The sequence below is a fragment of the Triticum aestivum genome, chromosome 7A (genome assembly GCF_018294505.1).
Source record: "Triticum aestivum cultivar Chinese Spring chromosome 7A, IWGSC CS RefSeq v2.1, whole genome shotgun sequence".
NCBI lineage: Eukaryota > Viridiplantae > Streptophyta > Magnoliopsida > Poales > Poaceae > Triticum > Triticum aestivum.
The window spans coordinates 637,176,164-637,198,001 of record NC_057812.1 but is presented as its reverse complement, the minus strand read 5'-3'; positions in this window follow the sequence as shown (position 1 = coordinate 637,198,001).

The window sequence follows — 21,838 nt, the reverse complement described above, 5'->3', positions numbered from 1 at the left end:
GGAACCAATATGGGCATCCAGGTCCCGCTATTGGTTATTGACCGGAGACGTGTCTCGGTCATGTCTACATTGTTCTCGAACCCGTAGGGTCTGCACGCTTAAGGTTTCGACGATAGTTATATTATGAGTTTATACGTTTTGATGTACCAAAGGTTGTTCGGAGTCCCGGATGTGATCACGGACATGACGAGGAGTCTCGAAATGGTCGAGACATAAAGATTGATATATTGGAAGCCTATATTTGGATATCGGAAGTGTTCCGGGTGAAATCGGAATTTTACCGGAGTACTGGGAGGTTACCGGAACCCCCCGGGAGGTACATGGGCCTTAGTGGGCCTTAGTGGAAGAAGAGGAGAGGCGGCCAGGGCTGGGCCGCGCGCCCCTCCCCCCTAGTCCGAATAGGACAAGGAGAGAGGGGGCCAGCGCCCCCCTCCTTCTCTCTCTCTCCGTTCCCACCTCGCGAATCCTATTCCAACTAGCTAGGATTGGGGGAGAAGTCCTACTCCCGGAGGGAGTAGGACTCCTCCTGGCGCGCCCTATGATGGCCAGCCGGCCTCCCCCTCTTGAACCTTTATATACGGAGGCAGGGGCACCCCTAGAGACACAAGTTGATCCACGTGATCATATTCTTAGCCGTGTGCGGTGCCCCCTTCCACCATAGTCCTCAATAATATTGTAGCGGTGCTTAGGCGAAGCCCTGCGACGGTAGTACATCAAGATCGTCACCACGCCGTCGTGCTGACGGAACTCTTCCCCGACACTTTGCTGGATCGGAGTCCGGGGATCGTCATCGAGTTGAACGTGTGCTAGAACTCGGAGGTGCCGTAGTTTCGGTGCTTGATCTGTCGGGCCGTGGAGACGTACGACTACATCAACCAAACGCTTCCGTTGTCGATCTACAAGGGTACGTAGATCACACTCTCCCCTCTCGTTGCTATGCATCACCATGATCTTGCGTGTGCGTAGGAATTTTTTTGAAATTACTACGTTCCCCAACAGATAAGACTAGTAACGGCAAGTAAATTGACAATATCGACGCCCACAACTGCTTTGTGTTCTACTCGTGCATAGAAACTACGCATAGACCTAGCTCATGATGCCACTGTTGGGGAACGTAGCAGAAATTCAAAATTTTCTATGCATCACCAAGATCAATCTATGGAGTAATCTAGCAGCGAGGGGAAGGAGAGTGCATCTACATACCCTTGTAGATCGCTAAGCGGAAGCGTTCAAGTGAACGGGGTTGATGGAGTCATACTCGTCGTGATCCAAATCACCGATGATCCTAGCGCCGAACGGACGGCACCTCCGCGTTCAACAAACGTACGGTTGGGAGACGTCTCCTCCTTCTTGATCCAGCAAGGTGAGAGGAGAAGTTGAGGGAAAACTCCGACAGCACGACGGCGTCGTGATGATGGAGCTCGTGGTTCTCCGGCAGGGCTTCGCCAAGCACTACGGAGGAGGATGAGGTGTTGGAGGAGGAAGAGGGCTGCACCAGGGGAAAGGTACGGCTTCCCTCTCTCTCCCTCACTATATATAGGGGGAAGGGAGGAGGGGGAGGCACCCTAGGGTTCCCTAGGGGAGGGGCGGCGGCCACAGGGGAAACCCTAGATGGGTTTGGGCGCCCCCACCCCCTAGGAAACTTGCCCCCCAAGCCGGGAGGGGCGGCTGCCCTAGGGGTGGCGCCCCACCTCTCCTGGTTACGTGAGATGTGGTGGGAGGGGCGCTCAACCCCTTACTGGGCTGATGTGCCCTCTCCCCTTGGCCCATAAGGCCCCCCAACGCTTGCCGGGGCCTCGGAAATCCCTTTCGGACACGCTGGTCATCACCTGGTACCCCCGGAACAATTCCGGACTCCAATACCCTTCGTCCAATATACCGATCTTCACCTCCGGACCATTCCGGAGCTCCTCGTCATGTCCGAGATCTCATCTGGGACTCCGAACAACCTTCGGTAACCACATACTATTTCCCATAACAACTCTAGCGTCACCGAACCTTAAGTGTGTAGACCCTACGGGTTCGGGAACCATGCATACATGACCGAGACAACTCTCTGGCCAATAACCAATAGCAGGATCTGGATACCCATGTTGGCTCCCACATGTTCCACGATGATCTCATCGGATGAACCACGATGTCGAGGATTCAATCAATCCCGTATACAATTCCCTTTGTCCAGCGGTATTGTACTTGCCCGAGATTCGATCGTCGGTATCCGATACCTTGTTCAATCTTTACCGGCAAGTCTCTTTACTCGTTCCATAACACATCATCCCATGATCAACTCCTTTGTCACATTGTGCACATTATGATGATGTCCTACCGAGTGGGCCCAGAGATACCTCTCCGTTTACACGGAGTGACAAATCCCAGTCTCGATTCGTGCCAACCCAACAGACACTTTCGGAGATACCTGTACTGTACCTTTATAGCCACCCAGTTACGTTGTGACGTTTGGCACACCCAAAGCACTCCTACGGTATCCGGGAGTTGCACAATCTCATGGTCTAAGGAAATGATACTTGACATTAGAAAAGCTTTAGCAAATGAACTACACGATCTTGTGCTAGGCTTAGGATTGGGTCTTGTCCATCACATCATTCTCCTAATGATGTGATCCCGTTATCAACGACATCCAATGTCCATGGTCAGGAAACCGTAACCATCTTATTAATCAACGAGCTAGTCAACTAGAGGCTTACTAGGGACATGGTGTTGTCTATGTATCCACACATGTATCTGAGTTTCCTATCAATACAATTCTAGCATGGATAATAAACGATTATGATGAACAAGGAAATATAATAATAACCAATTTATTATTGCCTCCAGGGCATATTTCCAACAGTCTCCCACTTGCACTATAGTCAATAATCTAGTTCACATCGCCATGTGATTAACACTCACAGGTCACATCGCCATGTGACCAACATCCAAAGAGTTTACTAGACTCAATAATCTAGTTCACATCACTATGTGATTAACACTCAATGAGTTCTGGGTTTGATCATGTTATGCTTGTGAGAGAGGTTGTAGCCAACGGGTCTTGCCATATTCAGATCCCTATGTATTTTGCAAAACTTTATGTCATATCGTAGATGCTGCTACCACGTTCCACTTGGAGCTATTCCAAATTGTTGCTCCATTATACGTATCCGGTATCTCTACTCAGAGCTATCCAGATGGGTGTTAAGCTTGCATCGACGTAACTCTTTACGTCGAACTCTTTATCACCTCCATAACCGAGAAACATTTCCTTATTCCTCTAAGGATAATTTTGACCGCTATATGGTGATCCAGTCCTAGATCACCTTTGTACCCTCTTGCCAGACATGTGGCAAGGCACACATAAGGTGCGGTACTCAGCATGGCATACCGTATAGAGCCTATGACAAGAGCATAGGGGACAACCTTCGTCCTTCCTCTTTCTTCTGCTGTGGTCAAGCTTTGAGTCTTACTCAACTTCACACCTTACAACTCGGGTAAGAACCCCTTCTTTGGCTGATCTATTTTGAACTCCTTCAAAAACATGTCAAGGTGTGCGTTCTTTGAAAGTACCATCAAGCGTCTTGATCTATCTCTATAGATCTTGATGCCCAATATGTAAGCAACTTTATCCAGGTCTTCCTTTGAAAAACACTCTTCAAACACCCGTTTATGCTTTCCAGAAATTCTACATTATTTCGGATCAAAATATGTCATCCACATATACTTATCAGAAATGTTGTAGTGCTCCCACTCACTTTCTTGTAAATACAAGTTTCTAGCAAACATTGCATAAACCTAAAAGCTTTGATCACTCCATCAAAACATATATTCCGATTCCGAGATGCTTGCTCTAGTCCATAGAAGGATCGCTGGAGCTAGCATACCTTTTAGCATCCTTAGGATCGACAAAACTTTGATTGTATCACATACAACTCTTTCTTACAAAAACTGGTAAGAAAACTTGTTTTTGACATCCATCTGTCAGATTTCAAAATCGAAAAATACAACTAATGCAAACATGATTCCGACGGACTTAAGCATCGCTATGGGTGAGAAATTCTCATCGTAGTCAACTCCTTGTACTTGTGAAAAGACTCTTTCCCACAAGTCGAGCTTCATAGACGGTAACATTACCGCCCATGCCCGTCTTCTTCTTAAAGATCCATTTATCTCAATGGCTTGCCGATCATCGGGCAAGTCCACCAAAGTCCATACTTTGTTCTGATATATGGATCCTATCTCGGATTTCATGGCTTCTAACCATTTGTCGGAATACGGGCCCACCATCGCTTCTCCATAGGTCGTAGGTTCATTGTTGTCTAACAACATGATATTTAAGACAGGATTATCGTACCACTCACGAGTAGTACATATCCTTGTCGACCTATGAGGTTTGATAGCAACTTGATCCAAAGCTTCATGATCACTATCATTAACTTCCTCTTCATCAGACGTAGGCGCCACAAAAAACATCTTTCTGTGTCGCATCACTCTCTGGTTAAAGTAAAGGTTCGACAACCTCATCAAGTTCTATCTTCCTCCCACTCAATTCTTTTGAGAGAAACTCCTTCTCGAGAAAGGACCCGTTCTTAGCGACAAACGACTTGCACTTGGATCTGAGATAGAAGGTATACCCACCTGTCACCTTTGGGTATCCTATGAAGATGTGTTTGTCCACTTTGGGTTCGAGCTTCTCCGGCTGAAGCCTTAAGCATCGCAGCCCCAAACATTAAGAAACGACAACTTTGGTTTCTTGCCAAACCAATGTTCATACGGCATCGTCTCAACAGACTTAAATGGTGTCCTATCTAAAGTGAATGCAACTGTCTCTAACGCATAACCTCAAAATGAAAACGGTAGATTGGTAAGAGACATCATAGATCGCGCCATATCTCATAGGGTTTGATTATGACGTCCGGACACACCATTACCTTGTGGTGTTCCAGGTGGCTTCAACTGTGAAACAATTCCACAATGTCGTAAGTGATTGCCAAACTCATAACTCAGAAAATCCCCTTTTTGATCAGATCATAGGAACATGATCTTATTGTTATGATGATTCTTAACTTCACTCTGAAATCGCTTGAACTTTTCAAACGTTTCAGACTTGTGCTTCATTAAGTAAATATACCTATATCTACTCAAATCGTCAGTGAAGATAAGAAAATAGCGATATCCACCGCATGCTTCAATTCTCATTGGATCACACGCATCAGCATGTATGATTTCCAACGAGTCACTTGCCCGTTTCATTGTACCTGAAAACGGGGTCTTAGTCATCCTGCCCATGAGGCATGGCTCGCATGTGTCAAGCGATTCAAAATCAAGTGACTGCAAACATCCATCGACATGGAGTTTCTTCATGCATCTTACGCCAATATGACCTAAGCGGCAGTGCCACAAGAAAGTGGTACTATCTACGTATTTTGGCGTGAACATGTGTATTACTACGACCGAGATTCACTGAACCATTCACATAGGGTGCATGACCATGGAAGGTATTATTCATGTAAACAGAATAACCATTATTCTCTAACTTAAATGAATAACCGTATTGCAATAAACATGATCTAATCATATTCATGCTCAACGTAGACACCTGATAACATTTATCTAGGTTCAATACTGATCCCGAAGGCAGATGGAGCGTGCGATGGTGATCTCATCAACTTTGGAAACACTGCCAACACACATCGTCACCTCACCCTTAGCCAGTCTCCGTTTAGTCCGTAGCTTTTGCTTCAAGTCACCAGTAATAGCAACTAAACCGGTATCCAATACCCAGGTGCTACCAGTAGTACTAGGGAGGTACACATTAATAACACGTATATACTTTGTTGAAGTTTCCAGCCTTCTTATCTACCATGCATTTGGGGTAATTCCGCTACCAGTGCCCATTCCCCTTACAATAGAAGCACTTAGTCTCGGGTTTGGGTTCAACCTTGGGTTCCTTCACTGGAGCGGCAACTGGTTTGCCATCCATGAAGTTTCCCTTCTAGCCATTGCCCTTCTTGAAACCAGTGGTCTTGTTAAACCATCAACACTTGATGCTCCTTCTTGATTTCTACCTTTTGCGGTCTTAAGCACCGCGAACAGCTCCGGGATCAATTCCATCCCTTGCATGTCATAGTTCATCACGAAGATCTAGTAGCTTAGTGATAGTGGCTAGAGAACTCTATCAATCACTATCTTATCTGGAAGTTTAACTCCCACTTGATTTAAGTGATTGTAGCACCCAGACATTCTGAGCACATGCTCACTAGCTGAGCTATTCTCCTCCATCTTGTTGGCTAAAGAACTTGTCAGAGGTCTCACACCTCTCAACACGGGCATGAGCCTGAAATCTCAATTTCAGCTCTTGGAACATCTCATATGTTCTATGGCGTTTAAAACGTCATTGGAATCCCGATTCTAAGCCGTAAAGTATGGTGCACTAAACTATCAAGTAGTCATCAGGACGTGTCTGTCAGGTGTTCACAACATCCACAGACGACGTTGTAGGGGTTTGCACATCGAGCGGTGCATCAAAGACGTAAGCCTTCTGTGTAGTAGTGAGGACACTCCTCGGACTACGGACCCAGTCCGCATCATTGCTTACAATATCTTTCAACTTAGTCTTTCTCTAGGAACGTATTGAAACAGGGAGCTACAACGTGAGCTATTTATCTACAACATATTTGCGAAGACAATTTAGACTATGTTCATGATAATTGAGTTCATCTAATCAAATTAATTTAATGAACTCCCACTTAGATAGACATCCCTCTAGTCATCTAAGTGAAACATGATCCGAATCGACTAGGCCGTGTCTGATCATCACGTGAGACGGACTAGTCATCAACGGTGAACATCTCATGTTGATCGTATCTTCTATACGACTCATGTTCGACCTTTCGGTCTTCCATGATCATCGTTGTCACTGGCATGACACCATGATCTCCATCATCATTGAAAGGGCATTTCCCTACTTTATGTTTTGGATGATGATGACAACCCTTTGTGGTCTAATCGTGTGCTATATGTTTCAGGTTCTCGATGCTTAGGCTTACATCGGATTGCTATTGCCTCTCGAAGGAAAAGATCGAAGACATGTCCTCTACGCTTTTATTTTCTTTGGTCGTAGAGTACCCGTACTATCAAGAGGGAATCCTCATTAGGAAGCTCTGGGGGAATCAGTTCACGTACACTTTTCTCACCCTCTCTTTACCTTCCTCAGGTGTGTGTGAGAGAGAGTTTTCCTTGCCTCTTCCCCTCTTTCCTGCTCACTGTTTCTGCCCAGCGGTTGTACCGCTCTCTGGAGCGGTTGTACCACTAGGTCTTGTCGCTCACCAGCTTTGCTCGAGCGGTTGTACCGCTGCCTCCGGGCGGTGGTACCGCCACCATGCTCTGCAACAGCTGGGGCGGTGGTTCCGTCCATGCACCGCTCAAGTACCGCTCTCGCTTCTGGTTTGATGCGGTTCTTGGGCGGTAGTGGCCCGGTTGGTCCGGTCATTCCACGATGACCGGTACCACCGATGGTCCGAGCGGTTCTTCCGCTCAGAACTTAGCTGCCCAAGAGCTCAAGGCCATGCGGTTGTTCCGGCTAGGCACCGCCCAAGTACCGGTCAAGCTCCTGTTTTGATGCGGTGGTTGTGCGGTAGCCAGGCGGTTAGTCCGGTTATTTTTCTTAGCCGGTACTACCGCCCGCCTGTCCGGTTGTACCGCTTGGTAGGGTTCTGCAGTTACACCGTGAGTCCCGGTTGTACCGGGACGAGGACCGGTTGTACCGCTGCAGTGCAAAAAACGCAGTAACGGTTGGAAATGTGGGTGACTATTTAAGGGAGCTTCTCCCACCTACCACTCCCACCTTTGACCTCTCTCACTCCACCATTAATGCCCTTCAAGCTCTCTTGCCCGATCTCTCTCTCTAGCCACTCAAACTTGTTGATTTGCTAGGGATTGAAGGAGGAGACCTAGATCTACACTTCCACCAAAGGATATTTGCTTCCCCCATACTTTCTTGTGTGGATTTTGTTACTCTTGGGTGTTTGAGCACCCTAGACGGTTGAGGTCACCTCGGAGCCATATTCCATTGTGGTGAAGCTTCGTGGTTTTTGTTGGGAGCCTCCAATTAAGTTGTGGAGAGAGCCCCAACCTTGTTTGTAAAGGTTCGGTCGCCGCCTTCAAGGGCACCAATAGTGGAATCACGGCATCTCGCATTGTGTGAGGGCGTGAGGAGAATACGGTGGCCCTAGTGGCTTCTTGGGGAGCATTGTGCCTCCACACCGCTCCAACGGAGACGTACTTCCTCTCAAAGGGAAGGAACTTCGGCAACACATCCTCGTCTCCACCGTCTCCACTCTTGGTTATCTCGTGCCTTTATTTGAGCAAGCTTACTTGTTTCATATCTCTTGCTTGCTTGTGTACCTATCCTCGTTGCATCATATAGGTTGCTCACCTAGTTGCATATCTAGACAACCTACTTTGATGCAAAGTTTAAATTGTTAAAGAAAAGCTAAAAATTGTTAGTTGCCTATTCACCCCCCCCTCTAGTCAACCATATCGATCCTTTCAATTGGTATCAGAGCCTCGTCTCTTTATTAAGGACTTTACCGTCCAAAGAGTATGGTTGATACCGTAGACGGTGTGGAGGAACACTCCGGTGTGAATCCGATCTCGTCTACGGGAGATGGGGGAACTTCGGTCTCTCGTGAGGAGTTCAATGTGGCCTTGGAGACATTGAAAACCTCCATGACGACCGAAGTCGAAAGCATGTTTACTAAATTTCTTGAGGGGCTTAAACTATCCACCGCACCGTTGAAAGTGGGTGATCCCGCCAACAAGGTGACGGATGCTATCCCCGACAAGGGGGAAGCTAGTAGTGAAAAGGCTCCTTCTTCTAGTGGCAAGAATGGCACCGGCATCTTTGCCCATGTGGAACCACCACTTGTTTATGGTGGACCGGTTCCTTCCACTCATTTGAATCATGCCGGTCCTCCCCCTAAGATTGTGAAAAATGAGGATTTTGATTCTTGGGTTTACCGCTTTAAACGTCATTTAAATCATGTGAACACTAACCTTTGGAGAATCATTGAAGAAGGTTTCTATCCACATGATCCAAGCAACTTCACTCCTCGAGAAGCCGCGGACAATCAATTCAATGAGAATGCTCTCTTCATCATTCAAGATGCAATTCCACCCGAAGACCTACCTCATCTTCGTCCTTTCGCCTTGGCCAAAGATGCATGGCATTGTGTCGTGTCTCTCTACCGGGGAAGCGCAAGCATTCAACGCTCCAACTATGAAGTGGTACAAGATGAGGCCGATGAGTTTGCAATGAAGGAAGATGAAGAACCTCGTGAGCTCTATCGGAGAGTAACCAAACTCGCGGTCTCACTACGAGATCACGGGAGCAAGGACACGGATGACAATTGGATCAAGCGCAAATTCCTCAAGGCAATGATGCCCTATCACAAGGCCATGTCCTCCGTCATTCGTCAAAGACCGGACTTCCACACTTTGACCTCAAGCGAAGTGTTGGATGAGTTTGTGGCCATGAACATTTTGGACAAGACCGCCGACAATGCGGTGCTCCGTTCTCAACGGGCAAAGAAGCCTAACCTTGCATTGAAGGCCAAGCTCATCGTGGAAGACGAAGAAGAGGAAGAAGAGGAGAGCAACCCCGAAGATACGAAGTATCATGAACACATGGCACTTGCTTCAAGGCAATTTTGGAGCAAGAAAAACTCGAGGCCAAACTTTAGCAAAAACAACTCGAGTGGTACAAGGGGCAAGCAACGTGTAAGGACTTGCTACAATTGCGGCAACGTGAGTCATTTCGTTGCGGAATGCCCGTATGAGAAGAGGGAAGACAATGGTGGCAAGCTCATCCGAAAGGACAAGGCCAAGTCGTTCCCCAACAAGAACAACTTCTCCAAGAAGACTCCTCCCAAGGCTTTGGTTGTGCAAGAAGAGTACAATGAGGATGATGACGATGATGAAGATGATGAGTCGGTTGCCATGGCCTCCGTTGCCATTGCAACAACGTCACGGGTGTCTCTCTTCGACTCACCCAACGAGAGCATCACCGCCAAGTGCCTCATGGCTAAAGCCACCAACAAGGTAACCTCCAACATCAAAACTACCATCATTAATCATCCTTCCCCGACGGATTGCATTAATGAACTTGAGGGAGCTAATGTGGAGGCTAACGAGTTTGAGGCCTTTATGGGCAAACTCAAGGGAAAATCCAAGAAGCACTTTGTTGCTCTCTTGGAACAACTTGGTGAAGCCAATGACATGATCGAGGCTCACGAGGACACCATCTCTAAGATGGAAGGGCATAGTCGTGACTATGCCGATGAGATCTCGGATCTTTCCAATGCTCTTGAGGAAGAGCGTGGTCTTCGTTTGGCTCTTGAGGAGTCACACAACGTTGATCATGCTAAGTTAAAGAAAGATTATGATCATGTCCTCATTGTTTCTCGTGTGCTAAATTCCGAGAAGGCCAAACTCGGGGTTGATCTTGCTAGACTCAAAGAGGAGTTTGATATACTTGACAAGGCCCACAAGGCCTTGAAGGGTATTCACGCTAGTCTCAAGGAGTCTCATGATCAACTCCAAGTGAAGCTAACTAAGGAGAAAGCAACTTTTCCTCATATGGTTTTAATTGATAATGCAAATGCTACTAACCCGTGTTGTGAGCATATACATCTTGTTGAGGAAAATGCTAAGTTGAAGGAGCAACTTGAGAGAGGTCTTGCGACTTGCATACAAGGCAAGAAGAACCTCAACGATCTCTTGATCAACCAAAAGGGAGTTGTGGCCAAGGAAGGGGTTGGGTACGTGCCCGACTCCAAGAACAAGAAGAAGAATGACAAGACCAAACGACCTCCTCCTCTCATGCAAACCTTTGTGAGGGAGGGAGAGAGTGCCCCCGAGGAGAAGAAGAAGAACAATGTCAAGAAGGGCAATGTCACCCCTCCCAACAAAGCCGGCGATTTTAATCCTTCTTATGTGTTATGCCGTGCTAGTGATGGGCATGTTTATGCCAAATTTGTTGGTTCTCTTCATGAATACATTGAATGGTCTATTTGGGTTCCTAAGACCCTTGTTACTAACATCAAAGGACCCATTACAAAATGGGTACCTAAAACCAAGCATTGATCTCTTGTAGGTGTTTGCTTCCGGTGGTGGATCATGGTTGCTCGATAGCGGAGCTACAAATCATATGACCGGAAGCAAGGACTTGGTGGTGGACGTGCACAAGGTTCCATCTATGCCCACCAATGTCGAGTGGGGTGACGCCTCATCTTCTAAGGTATTGGGACTTGGCAAGGTGGTCATCTCTCATGATCTCACGATAGAGAAGGTCATGCTTGTTGAGTCCCTTGCATACAATTTACTTTCCGTTCGTCAACTTGCAATCATGGGCTTTGCCACTTTCTTTGATATCGATACCGTGGCCCTCTTGTGGAGCAAGACTCTTAAAGTAGCCTTTGTTGGGCATGTCGAGAACGGTCTATATGTGATTAACTTTTCGGAGCGACCCACTAAGACCGCGACATGCCTAATGGCTAAAGTTGATGTGGGATGGCTTTGGCATCGCCGTTTAGCCCATGTCAATATGAAATCTTTGCAAAGTCTCCTCAAGGGGGACCATGTCCGTGGACTAACGAATGTTAGTTTTGCTAAAGATCATGCTTGCAGTGCCTGTATCGAAGGAAAGCTACATGAGAAGGCTCACCCTCCCACGACTATCATTTATTCAAAGAGGCCTTTGGAGCTCCTTCACATGGATCTCTTTGGGCCTCCATCCTTCGATAGTCTTGGAGGTAGGAAGTATTGCTTGGTGATTGTGGATGACTACTCAAGGTACACGTGGGTGTATTTCTTCAAGAGGAAGAGCAAGACCCAACAAACCGTCATTGACTTTGCAAATGAAGCACAGCGTCAACACAATGCAAAGATCTTGACAATAAGAAGTGACAACGGCACCGAGTTCAAGAACTACACCTTGGATGAATTTCTTAGTGATGAGGGAATCAAGCATCAATATTCCGCACCATACACCCCTCAACAAAACGGTGTTGCGGAGAGGAAGAACCGGACGTTGATGGATGCGGCAAGGACCATGATGGCGGAGTTCAAGTCTCCGTACAACTTTTGGGCCGAAGCCATCAACACCGCGTGTCATGCATCCAATCGGCTCTACCTCCGCAAGGGCTTGAACAAGACTCCATATGAGATACTCACCGGTAACAAGCCCAACCTCAAGTACTTCCGGGTATTCGGGTGTAAGTGTTTCATTCTCAAGAAAGGTGTTTGGTTGTCTAAATTTGAGGCTAGAGCTCATGAGGGCATATTTGTTGGTTATGCTACAAACTCTCATGCTTACCGTGTCCTCAATAAATCCACGGGACTTATTGAGGAGACGTGTAACGTGGAGTTTGATGAGAATAACGGCTCCCAAGTGGAGCAAAGTGGCACTTGTGATGTAGGTGATGAAATTCCTCCTCAAGCCATAAGAAGAATGGGTGTTGGTTTTATCCTACCCATTGAGGAACCCCTTGTGGCCGAAGGAGAAGGACAATGCTCCACTCAAGTGGAGCCATCACCAACCCAAGGCCCACACGCTTCCGAAGAACAAAGTGAAGGCCCTCAACCTCATGAACAAGACCAAGGGCAAGATCATACTCAAGACGGTGTTGACACACCAAGTGATGCCCAAGGTCAAGTTCTCTCCCCCGAGCAAGTTCAAGATCAAGAACAAGTTCATGACGGCGCTCAAGATGATCAAGTAACCGCTCCTCAACTCACCACCGAGGAGGAATTAGAGCGTCGTGCCGCCAAGATTGCATCCAAGCTCTCCACCAAGGATCATCTCATGACGAATGTGCTTGGAAGCTTAAGAAAGGGGGTAAGCACTCGTAGACAATTAGCAAATTATTGTGAGCATCACGCGTTTGTCTCTTGTGTGGAACCCCACAAGGTCTATGAGGCGCTAGAAGATCCGGATTGGCTCAATGCCATGCACGAAGAACTCAACAACTTCGAGCGCAACAAAGTGTGGAGATTGGTGCCAAGGCCAACGGGGAACCACAATGTCATTGGAACCAAGTGGATATTCAAGAACAAGCAAGATGCCCATGGGATTATCATTCGCAACAAGGCTCGTTTGGTAGCACAAGGCTACTCCCAAGTCGAGGGTATCGACTATGGTGAAACCTTTGCTCCCGTTGCTCGTCTTGAATCCATTCGCATGTTGATTGCATATGCTTCTCATCATAACTTTAAGTTACAACAAATGGATGTGAAGAGTGCTTTTCTTAATGGTCCCATTAATGAATTGGTTTACGTCAAGCAACCCCCCGGGTTCGAGGATCCCTACTTTCCCGATCATGTGTATCAACTCGATAAGGCGCTCTATGGCCTTAAACAAGCCCCACGTGCGTGGTATGACCACCTTACCGAGTTGTTACAAGACCGTGGTTTTGAAGTTGGGCTAATCGACCCCACTCTTTTTACTAAGAAGGTCAAAGGGGAGTTGTTTGTGTGCCAATTATATGTTGATGATATTATCTTTGGTTCTCCTAACAAAGCTTTCAATGAGGAATTTGCCGCTCTCATGACCTCAAAGTTCGAGATGTCCTCCATGGGAGAGTTGAAGTTCTTTCTAGGGTTCGAAGTGAAGCAAAGAAGAGAAGGAACCTTCATCAATCAATCCAAATACACTCAAGACATGCTCAAGAGATTCAAGCTAAGTGACGTCAAGCCGGCTTCCACTCCAATGCCCACCAAGTGCCAACTTGACTTAGATCCCAATGGTAAAGTGGTGGATCAAAAGGTATATCGTTCCATGATTGGATCCTTGCTTTACCTTTGTGCATCTAGACCGGACATCATGTTGAGTGTGGGAATTTGTGCATGGTTTCAAGCCGCACCTAAGGAAAGTCACTATGTGGCGGTCAAACGAATCTTTCGATATTTGGCTCATACCCCAAACTTTGGCCTATGGTACCCCAGAGGATCAAACTTCAAGCTTGTAGGGTACTCGGATTCCGATTGGGCGGGAGACAAAGTGGATAGGAAGTCCACTTCCGGAGGGTGCCAATTCCTTGGTTGCTCTTTGGTAAGTTGGTCTTCCAAAAAGCAAAGTTGTGTGTCTCTCTCGTCCACTGAGGCGGAGTATGTTGCCGCCGGTAGTTGTTGTGCTCAACTCCTATGGATGAGGCAAACTTTAAAGGATTACGGTGTCACTTGTGACAAAGTGCCTCTTTGGTGTGACAATGAAAGTGCCATCAAGATCTCTCTCAATCCGGTGCAACATTTCAAGACAAAGCATATTGAGATCCGGTATCACTTCATCCGGGATCACATTAGACGAGGAGAGATCGAGCTCAACTATGTCAACACTCATGACAACCTTGCAGATATTTTCACGAAGCCCTTGGATGAAGCAAGATTTCGCGAGTTAAGGCATGAGCTAAATATCATTGATTCGAGCAATGTGGCTTGAACCCTTGCACACCCTACCACGCTCAATTTGTTGTCTAGTTTAGGTGTAGGCATGGACATAGGGGGAGTGTTGTTCTCTCAATGAACTCTCCCTCCCCCCATTATGCATAAATTGATCGTGTCTTTCACATTAGCCATATTTGATGGTACTTGTGCTTCAAAGACGAGTTTTGGTCATGGACCCAAGGATAATTCTTCGCGGTGCCATACCAATTGACTCAAACATAGGTGGCCTCGGCCACCGTCCTCTCTTCGGGAGGTTGGAGTTAGCCTTGTTGTTCTCGTGTTGTTTTCTCTCTTTCTGTCTTTGCTCTTTGTGTTAGGTTCTCCTAGGGTGTTGTTTCTCTCCTGTTTTGTGCCCCTTCTTCCTCCCTTAGGATTGCACTCATTTGATCTTGGCTTGGGCTTAGGTGGTCGGGTAGTACAATCGGTACCACGAGCGGTTCTACCGCTGGTACCGGGTTGTGCCGTCCCAAGGGTCTCCGTTCGGTGCTTGGGCGGTTCCACCGCACAAACCCATGGTAACCCACGTCCGGTACTACCGGTTGATGCGGTGCGGTACTACCGCTGCCTCCCAGGCACCGGAAGTACCGCCTCCATCCACCGGTCTGTACCAGACGAGCGGTACAACCGCTCCCCTAAGCGGTTCTACCGGGGCATGTGTACGGGCCTATATATACTCGACGGGGCTGAAGGGTTGTCTTTTTCCCTTCGTCCTTGTTCCTCTTCTTTTTTTGCCCTAGCTGTCGGCCATCTCTACCCCTGCCCCGGAGTGCGTCTCGTGCTTCGGATCCTTGGCTCTTCGTGGATTCTCTCCGTGGAGGCCTCCCGATCTCTTCCCATGGATGGTGGTAATGCCTCGTGTTCTTTGCCTCTAGATTTTTTTAGGGTTCTTCCTTGTCTAGGGCTTTACTCATCTTTCCGCGTTTAGTGTTCGATCTATGGCTTAGAAGAGTTCTTTGTTAGCCTCATGTCTTGTTTGCAGCACTTAGAATTCGGAATATTACTTGTGTGATTCATATGCCTCGGTTAGATCTATCTTCCCTGGTAGTGCCACTGTTAGCGGTTCTACCGCCCCTACGGGCGGTACAACCGCTGGAGCGGTACTACCGGCGGAAGATCCGGTACAACCGGAGTATATCAACCACTAAGCACTATTCTATCTTCTCTGTTGTTGCAACTTGTTCCTTTTCTGCTAGTGGGTGCAATCCTCTCATCCTTGTTGGGTTTTTGTGTGTTCTTTTCGTGTGTGTGTTCAGGTGGCTCTAGTTCTCGCTCTGCTCCTCGCAAGACCAAGAAGAGGGCACAAAGGACCTTGCGCCCGGTTGTGTCTGATGAAGAAGAAGAAGTTGTGATTCCCACCAAGCCCACTCGCCGTGAAAAGTCTGCAGCTGCTAAGTAACATGTGGTTATGCCGTTGCATCGTTGGAAATCCAACGATTGGGAAGCCTTCTGCTCAAAGAATCCGTATGAGGTTCCCATTGCTCCCCGTTGGACCACTGTTCAGTTCCGGAATGAGATGCAAGTGCGGATTGTTCATGAACTCTTTGAGCACAACAAGAACAGATATGCCAAGCAGTGGACAATTGATTTTGATCATTGGAGAAACAACATGGAGTATTTTGGTGAGGCGCTAGCTCTATGCGAGGAGTTTGATCTTGTCAAGATCATGTCAGTCAACTGTGACTTTGATGTTCAACTTATCCATCAGTTCTATGCCACGGTTCATTTTGGGGAAGATGATGCGCGCACTCTCACCTTCATGTGTCGCGATGAATTGTTTCACGTTCCCTGGAGGGCTTTCTGCAATGCTATTGGGTACGAGGATACCGGTCTGGAAGGAAGGGGTGGCATTCGCCCTCATGATTTTCCTGAGTCCATGCCTAAGGAGAAGCTTGCCCCTCTGTACATTCGGGGCCGTGGGATTGTTGGAGAATCCAAGGATTTGGAGAAGGACTATGACATCATGCATCAAGTGTTCCGCAATGTGCTCTTGCCCAAGGTGGGCAATCAAGATGAGATTCATGGCTATCTGGTTGATTTGATGGTTGCTATGAAGACCATGGTGGGGACAGGGGCAACGTTTGATGTGTCAAATTGGCTGTGGCATGAGATGTACAACATGGTCATCTACCGTAAAGTCCCAATCTACGCTCCGTTTGTCATGTGCTTTCTGAACTCTGTGTGGGCTGTTCGTCGTCCTGGAGAGCTCCTCACTTCTCCAGACAACCTCACTGTTCATGAGGTCAAGCTCCTTAAGAAGAAGAAGCATGCCGAGCCTCGCTTCCCTGAACATGCTCCTGAGGATGTCTATGCTACTTCTGACGATGAGGACTTTGAGCTGGAGCCAGGGGCCAAGCCTTCGTGGGTGGCCAAACTTACTGCCAAGGTGAAGAAGACCTTTTTTCTCCAGGCTGACATCCAGAAGAAGATGTATGAGGCACATGTCAATGAGAAGCTTGCACGGTGTTGCCAAATTGCAATGATGAAGCACCTCAACATGCAGGTTCAGAGTGGCTCTGAGAAGAGCATCACCCCAGAGGAGCGTTGGATCTCTACCCATAGCACCTGGACTGATGATGAAGCCCCTCCCCAGCCATCATCCTCGTTTGCAGCAGCTGACAATGCCATGGAAGAATCTGATCACGATAACGATCATGACTCTGATGATGAAGATCCAGATGCGACCGAGGAGTCAGAGGAGGACGCCTGAGCTTTGGGTCGCTAGCTTTGCTCTTTTCCTTTTTGGTGTCTTGATGCCAAAGGGGGAGAGGGTTCTATAGGTCTCGGGGATTTGCTTGGGTTTTTCTCTTGTTCTCGTGTTTTGTGTTTGTTTGTGGACTTGTTTCGTTCCGTGCTGTGTGTGAGACTTGTTACTCCGTTTACCTTTCCGTTCGTAGGTCATTATCATTATTATTGCCTCTAAGTATTATATTGTCTATCCTTTTGAGCTCAGAGTGATGAGTCTATAAAATCTAGGGGGAGTCTAGTCCTGAAAGTGTCCCCATGCTTTCTAATAGCTAGTACTTATTGGGGCACACATTCGGGGGGAGTTCCGTCTAGATTTCATTGACTTATCTCTTGCAAATCGTGTTGTTGTCATCATTCACCAAAAAGGGGGAGATTGAAAGGGCATTTCCCTACTTTATGTTTTGGATGATGATGACAACCCTTTGTGGTCTAATTGTGTGCTATATGTTTCAAGTTCTCGACGCTTAGGCTTACATCGGATTGCTATTGCCTCTCGAAGGAAAAGATCGAAGACGTGTCCTCTACGCTTTTATTTTCTTTGGTCGTAGAGTACCCGTACTATCAAGAGGGAATCCTCATTAGGAAGCTCTGGGGGAATCAGTTCACGTACACTTTTCTCACCCTCTCTTTGCCTTCCTCAGGTGTGAGAGAGAGAGAGTTTTGTTGGGGAACGTAGTAATTTAAAAAAAATTCCTACGCACACGCAAGATCATGGTGATGCATAGCAACGAGAGGGGAGAGTGTGATCTACGTACCCTTGTAGACCGATAGTGGAAGCGTTAGCACAACGCGGTTGATGTAGTCGTACGTCTTCACGGCCCGACCGATCAAGCACCAAAACTACGGCACCTCCGAGTTTTAGCACACGTTTAGCTCGATGACGATCCCCAGACTCCGGTCCAGCAAAGTGTCGGGGAAGAGTTCCGTCAGCACGACGGCGTGGTGACGATCTTGATGTTCAACTGTCGCAGGGCTTCGCCTAAGCACCACTACAATATTATCGAGGTATATGGTGGAAGGGGGCACCGCACACGGCTAAGAAAACGATCACGAGGATCAACTTGTGTGTGTAGAGGTGCCCCCTGCCCCCGTATATAAAGGAGCAAGGGGGAGGAGGCTGGCCCTAGGAGGGGCGCGCTAGGGAGTAGGATTCCTACTCCTAGTTGGAGTAGGTTTCCTCCTTTCCTAGTCCAACTAGGAGAAGGGGGGAAAGGGGGGAAGAGGGGAAGGAAGGGAGAGAGGGGCCGCGCCCCAAACCCATTGTCCAATTCGGACTGGGCTTGGGAGGGGCGCGCGCCACCTCCTGGTCCTTCCCACTAAGGCCCATTAAGGCCCATTGCTTCCTCCTCGTATTCCCGTAACTCCCCGGTACCTCCGAAAATACCCGAATCACTCGAACCTTTCCGATGTCCGAATATAGTCGTCCAATATATCGATCTTTACGTCTCGACCATTTCGAGACTCCTCGTCATGTCCCCGATCTCATCCGGGACTCCGAACTCCTTCGGTACATCAAAACTCATAAACTCATAATATAACTGTCATCGAAACCTTAAGCGTGCGGACCCTACGGGTTCGAGAACAATGTAGACATGACCGAGACACGTCTCCGGTCAATAACCAATAGCGGAACCTGGATGCTCATATTGGCTCCCACATATTCTACGAAGATCTTTATCGGTCAGACCGCATAACAACATACGTTGTTCCCTTTGTCATCGGTATGTTACTTGCCCGAGATTCGATCGTCGGTATCTCAATACCTAGTTCAATCTCGTTACCGGCAAGTCTCTTTACTCGTTTCGTAATACATCATCTCGCAACTAACTCATTAGTTGCAATGCTTGCAAGGCTTATGTGATGTGCATTACCGAGAGGGCCCAGAGATACCTCTCCGACAATCGGAGTGACAAATCCTAATCTCGAAATACGCCAACCCAACATTTACCTTTGGAGACACCTGTAGAGCTCCTTTATAATCACCCAGTTACGTTGTGACGTTTGGTAGCACACAAAGTGTTCCTCCGGCAAACGGGAGTTGCATAATCTCATAGTCATAGGAACATGTATAAGTCATGAAGAAAGCAATAGCAACATACTAAACGATCGGGTGCTAAGCTAATGGAATGGGTCATGTCAATCACATCATTCTCCTAATAATGTGATCCCGTTAATCAAATGACAACACATGTCTATGGTTAGGAAACATAACCATCTTTGATTAACGAGCTAGTCAAGTAGAGGCATACTAGTGACGTTTAGTTTGTCTATGTATTCACACAAGTATTATGTTTCCGGATAATACAATTCTAGCATGAATAATAAACATTTATCATGAAATAAGGAAATAAATAATAACTTTATTATTGCCTCTAGGGCATATTTCCTTCAGTCTCCCACTTGCACTAGAGTCAATAATCTAGTTCACATCGCCATGTGATCTAACATCAATAGTTCACATCTTTATGTGATTAACACCCATAGTTCACATTGATATGTGACCAACACCCAAAAGGTTTACTAGAGTCAGTAATCTAGTTCACATCGCTATGTGATTAACACCCAAAGAGTACTAAGGTGTGATCATGTTTTGCTTGTGAGATAATTTTAGTCAACGGGTCTGTCATATTCAGATCCGTAAGTATTTTGCAAATATCTATGTCAACAATGCTCTGCATGGAGCTACTCTAGCTAATTGCTCCCACTTTCAATATGTATCTAGATCGAGACTTAGAGTCATCCAGATCTGTGTCAAAGCTTGCATCGACGTAACTCTTTACGACGAACCTTTTGTCACCACCATAATTGAGAAATATTTCCTTATTCCACTAAGGATAATTTTGACCGCTGTCCAGTGATCTACTCCTAGATCACTATTGTACTCCCTTGCCAAAAACAGTGTAGGGTATACAATAGGTACACAGCATGGCATACTTTATAGAACCTATGATTGAGGCATAGGGAATGACTTTCATTCTCCTTCTATCTTCTGCCGTGGTCGGGCTTTGAGTCTTACTCAATTTCACACCTTGTTACACAGGCAAGAACTCTTTCTTTGACTGTTCCATTTTGAACTACTTCAAAATCTTGTCAAGGTATGTACTCATTGAAAAAACTTATCAAGCGTCTTGATCTATCTCTATAGATCTTGATGCTCAATATGTAAGCAGCTTCACCGAGGTCTTTCTTTGAAAAACTTCTTTCAAAACACTCCTTTATGCTTTGCAGAATAATTCTACATTATTTCCGATCAACAATATGTCATTCACATATACTTATCAGAAATGCTGTAGTGCTCCCACTCACTTTCTTGTAAATACAGGCTTCACCGCAAGTCTGTATAAAACTATATGCTTTGATCAACTTATCAAAACGTATATTCCAACTCCGAGATGCTTGCACCAGTCCATAGATGGATCGCTGGAGCTTGCATATTTTGTTAGCACCTTTAGGATTGACAAAACCTTCTGGTTGCATCATATACAACTCTTCTTTAAATCCATTAAGGAATGTAGTTTTGTTTATCCATTTGCCAGATTTCATAAAAATGCGGCAATTGCTAACATGATTGGGACAGACTTAAGCATCGCTACGAGTGAGAAAATTTCATCGTAGTCAACACCTTGAACTTTGTCAAAAACCTTTTTCGACAAGTCTAGCTTTGTAGATAGTAACACTACTATCAGCGTCCGTCTTCCTCTTGAAGATCCATTTATTTTCTATGGCTTGCCGATCATCGGGCAAATCCATCAAAGTCCATACTTTGTTCTCATACATGGATCATATCTCAGATTTCATGGCCTCAAACCATTTCGCGGAATCTGGGCTCATCATCGCTTCCTCATAGTTCGCAAGTTCGTCATGGTCTAGTAACATGACTTCCAGAACAGGATTACCGTACCACTCTGGTGCGGATCTCACTCTGGTTTACCTACGAGATTCGGTAGTAACTTGATCTGAAGTTACATGATCATCATCATTAGCTTCCTCACTAATTGGTGTAGTAGTCACAAGAACAGATTTCTGTGATGAACTACTTTCCAATAAGGGAGAAGGTACAATTACCTTATCAAGTTTTCTACTTTCCTCCCACTCACTTCTTTCGAGAGAAACTCCTTCTCTAGAAAGGATCCATTCTTAGCAACGAATGTCTTGCCTTCGGATCTGTGATAGAAGGTGTACCCAACAGTCTCCTTTGGGTATCCTATGAAGACATATTTCTCCGATTTGGGTTTGAGCTTATCAAGATGAAACTTTTTCATATAAGCATCACAATCCCATACTTTAAGAAACGACAACTTTGGTTTCTTGCCAAACCACAGTTCAGATTGTGTCGTCTCAACGGACTTAGATGGTGCCCCATTTTTTAACGTGAATGCAGCTGTCTCTAATGCATGATCCCAAAACGATATTGGTAAATCGGTAAGAAACATCATAGATTGTACTATATCCAATAAAGTACGGTTATGACGTTCGGACACACCATTATGCTGTGGTGTTCCAGGTGGCATGAGTTTGTGAAACTATTCCACATTGTTTTAATTGAAGACCAAACTCGTAACTCAAATATTCGTCTCTGCGATCAGATCGTAGAAACTTT